Source organism: Taudactylus pleione, unplaced genomic scaffold, assembly GCF_031769625.1.
Source record: "Taudactylus pleione unplaced genomic scaffold, aTauple2 ptg000068l, whole genome shotgun sequence".
In the NCBI taxonomy this organism is placed as follows: Eukaryota; Metazoa; Chordata; class Amphibia; order Anura; family Myobatrachidae; genus Taudactylus; species Taudactylus pleione.
In genome coordinates this window covers 4,526,571-4,530,960 of record NW_028284470.1, presented here as the reverse complement: position 1 = coordinate 4,530,960, position 4,390 = coordinate 4,526,571, and positions in this window count along the sequence as shown.

Here is a 4,390-nt window from a genome sequence, read left to right as displayed (position 1 = left end):
GCTTGACCGTTAAAGGGTGCTGTAACCCCCAAAGTACACTCCAGTCCAAACCAAAAAAAAAATTATTTTCTGTGTTTGTGAATTGTGTGCGCAGTAGCCGCACGTGCATCAACAAAGTAGTGCCAAGCGTGCGCCTGTGTCATAAGTAAAGGGCCGGCTGGCTTGACCGTTAAGGGTGCTGTAACCCCCGAAAGTACACTCCAGTCCAAACCAAAAAAAAAATTATTTTCTGTGTTTGTGAATTGTGTGCGCAGTAGCCACACGTGCATCAACAAAGTAGTGCCAAGCGTGCGCCTGTGTCATAAGTAAAGGGCCGGCTGGCTTGACCGTTAAAGGGTGCTGTAACCCCCGAAAGTACACTCCAGTCCAAACCAAAAAAAAATTATTTTCTGTGTTTGTGAATTGTGTGCGCAGTAGCCGCACGTGCATCAACAAAGTAGTGCCAAGAGTGCGCCTGTGTCATAAGTAAAGGGCCGGCTGGCTTGACCGTTAAAGGGTGCTGTAACCCCCGAAAGTACACTCCAGTCCAAACCAAAAAAAAATTATTTTCTGTGTTTGTGAATTGTGTGCGCAGTAGCCGCACGTGCATCAACAAAGTAGTGCCAAGAGTGCGCCTGTGTCATAAGTAAAGGGCCGGCTGGCTTGACCGTTAAAGGGTGCTGTAACCCACAAAGTACACTCCAGTCCAAACCAAAAAAAAAATTATTTTCTGTGTTTAGCCGCACGTATATATCAAATCGATATAACATAAATGGAGGACCAAACTTTCTCCGATAAAAATAAAATAGAGAAAGATCAAGAACCACTTCCTCCTAGTGCTGAAGCTGCTGCCACTAGTCATGACATAGACGATAACATGCCATCAACGTCGTCTGCCAAGGCCGATGCCCAATGTCATAGTAGAGGGCACATACAATCCCAAATGGCAAAGTTCAGGAAAATGACCTTGAAAAAGACATTTAAATCAGCTGAAGAGAAACGTAAACTTGCCAATATGCCATTTACGACACGGAGTGGCAAGGAACGGCTAAGGTCGATCCCTAGTATGTTCATGACTAGTGGTTCAGCTTCACATGACGATGGAAGCCCTCCTCCCACTAAAAAAATCAAAAGAATTAAGCTGGCAAAAGCACAGCGAAGAACTGTGCTTTCTAAGAAGATATCACAAATCCCCAAGGAGAGTCCAAGTGTGGTGGTGGTTGCGATGCCTGACCTTCCCAGCACTGGACGGGAAGAAGTGGCTCTTTCCACCATTTGCATGCCCCCTGCAAGTGCTGAAAGGAGCACCCACAGTCCACTTGCTGATATGCAAATTGAAGATGTCACTGTTGAAGTACAACAGGATGAGGATACTGGTGTAGCTGGCGCTGAGGAGGAAGTTGGCGAGGAGGATTCTGATGGTGATGTGGTTTGTTTAAATCAGGCTCCGGGGGAGACAGTTGTTGTCCGTGGGATGAAAAAGCCCATCACGGTCATGCCTGGGCAGAAGACCAAACATTCCACCTCTTTGGTCTGGCAATATTTCTATCCAAATCCGGACAACAACTGTCTTGCCATATGTACCATATGTAAAGGTGAAATAAGTAGGGGTAGGGACGTCAACCACCTAGGAACATCCTCCCTTATACGGCACCTGCAGCGCGTTCATAAAAAGTTACTGTCAAGTTCAGAAACTTTGGCTAAGACCGTAAGCAGTCCAGGGACACCTAAATCCCGTTGTCCTGTTGTATCCAAGCGCCTGCAAACCACACCGTCAACTCCCTCCTCGTCAATTTCCTCCTTAGTCAGGATCGGAAGTAGTCCTGCAGGCCATGTCACTGGCATGACTGACTCTCCTATCCGGGATTCCTCTGGAGGATCCTGCATTGCTACGCCTACTGCTGCCGCTGCTGCTGTTGCTGCTGCTGGGAGTCGTTCATCATCCCAGAGAGGAAGTAGGAACACCACTACTTTTACTAAACAATTGACCCTCCAACAGTCCTTAGCGAGGAGGATGAAGTACGACAGCAGTCATCCTGAAGCAAAACGTATAACTGAGGCCTTGACTGCTATGTTGGTGTTAGACGTGCGTCCGGTATCCGCCATTAGTGCAGTGGGATTTAGACAATTGATGGAGGTAGTGTGTCCCCGGTTCCAAATCCCGTCTAGATTCCACTTCACTAGGCAGGCGATACCGAGACTGTACAGAAACGTCAGAAAAAGTGTCCTCAGTGTCCTGAAAAATGCCATTGTACACAATGTCCACTTAACCACGGACATGTGGACAAGTGGAACAGGGCAGACTAAGGACTATATGACTGTGACAGCCCACTGGGTAGATGTATCACCTTACGCAGCAACAGCAGCAGCGTCACCAGTAGCAGCATCTCAGAAACGCCAGCTCGTTACAAGGCAGGCTACGCTGTGTATCACAGGTTTCAGTAAGAGGCACACCGCCGACAACCTCTTAGAGAAACTGAGGGAAATCATCGCCCAGTGGCTTACCCCACTTAGACTCTCCTGGGGATTTGTGATATCTGACAACGCCACCAATATTGTGCGGGCATTACATCTGGGCAAATTCCAGCACGTCCCATGTTTTGCTCACACAATAAACTTGGTGGTGCAGAATTTTCTGAAAAGCGACAGGGGCGTGCAGGAGACGCTTTGGGTGGCCCGAAAAATTTCTGGCCACTTTCGCCATTCAGCGACTGCGTGCCGAAGACTGGAGCGCCAGCAAACACTCTTGAACCTGCCCCGCCATCACCTGAAGCAAGAGGCTGTGACGTGGTGGAACTCAACCCTCTATATGCTTCAGAGGATGGAGGAGCAGCAAAAGGCCATACAAGCCTATACATCCACCTATGACATAGGCAAAGGAGGGGGTATGCACCTGACTCAAGCGCAGTGGAGAATGATTTCCGTGTTGTGCAAGGTTCTCCAGCCCTTCGAACTTGCCACACGTGAAGTCAGTTCAGACACTGCCAGCTTGAGTCAGGTCATTCCCCTCATCAGGCTTTTGCAGAAGCAGCTGGAGAAAGTGAAGGAGGAGCTAAGACGGAGCGATTCCGCTCGGCATGTGGGACTTGTGGATGAAGCCCTTCATTCGCTTTGCCAGGATTCCAGGGTGGTCAATCTGTTGAAATCAGACCACTACGTTTTGGCCACCGTGCTCGATCCTAGGTTTAAAGCCTATGTGGTGTCTCTCTTTCCGGCCGACACAAGCCTGCAGAGGTGCAAAGACCTGCTGGTGAACACACTGTCAGCTGAAGCGGAACGTGACACGTCAACGGCTCCTTCTTCATTTTCTCCTGCAACTGGGGCTGCCAGGAAAAAACTTAGGTATCCTAAGCAACCCGCTGGCGGTGATGCAGGGCAGGCAGGACCAAGTTTGGACATCTGGTCCGGACTGAAGGACCTGGCAACAATTTCTGACATGTCTACTGTCACTGCATATGATACTGTCACCATTGACAGAATGGTGGAGGATTACATCGGTGACAGCATCCAAGTAGGCATGTCAGACAGTCCATACCTGTACTGGCAGGAAAAAGAGGCAATTTGGAGGCCCCTGTACAAACTGGCTCTATTTTACCTGAGTTGCCCCCCCTCCAGTGTGTACTCCGAAAGAGTGTTTAGTGCAGCCGGGAACCTTGTCAGCGAAAGGCGTAGGAGGTTGCTTCCACAGAATGTGGAGAAGATGATGTTCATCAAAATGAATTATCAGCTCTTCCAGGGAGACCAGCCTCCAGAAGGTACAGAGGGACCTGTGGTGGTGGATTCAAGTGGGGACGAGTTAATACTTTGTGAGGATGAGGATGTACACACTGAAGAGGGTGAGGAATCGGTGGATGAGGAGGATGAGGACGACATCTTGCCTCCATAGAGCCAGTTTGTGCAGGGACACATTAATTGCCAGCTTGTTTTGTGGGGGCCCAAACGAACCAATCATTTCAGCCACAGTTGTGTGGCAGACCCTGGCGCTGAAATGATTGGTTTGTTAAAGTGTGCATGTCCTGTTTATACAACATAAGGGTGGGTGGGAGGGCCCAAGGACAATTCCATCTTGCACCTCTTTTTTTTCTTTGCATTATGTACAGTTTGGGGCCTAGTTTTTCAAACTGCCATCCTGTCTGCCACTGCAGTTTCACGCCTAGATGGGTCACGTGTTTGTGCCGCCCACTCGTGTCGCTTAGCATAGTCATCCAGCTACCTCGGTGCAACGTTTTGGACATAAAAACACTATTGTGAGGTGTGAGGTGTTCAGAATAGACTGGAAATGAGTGGAAATTAAGGTTATTGAGGTTAATAATAGCATAGGAGCAGAAAAACCTACAAATTCTGTGATTTTAGCTGTTTTTATGCTTTTTTAAAAAAAAATACAGATCCAAAACACAAAACCCAGAACCCA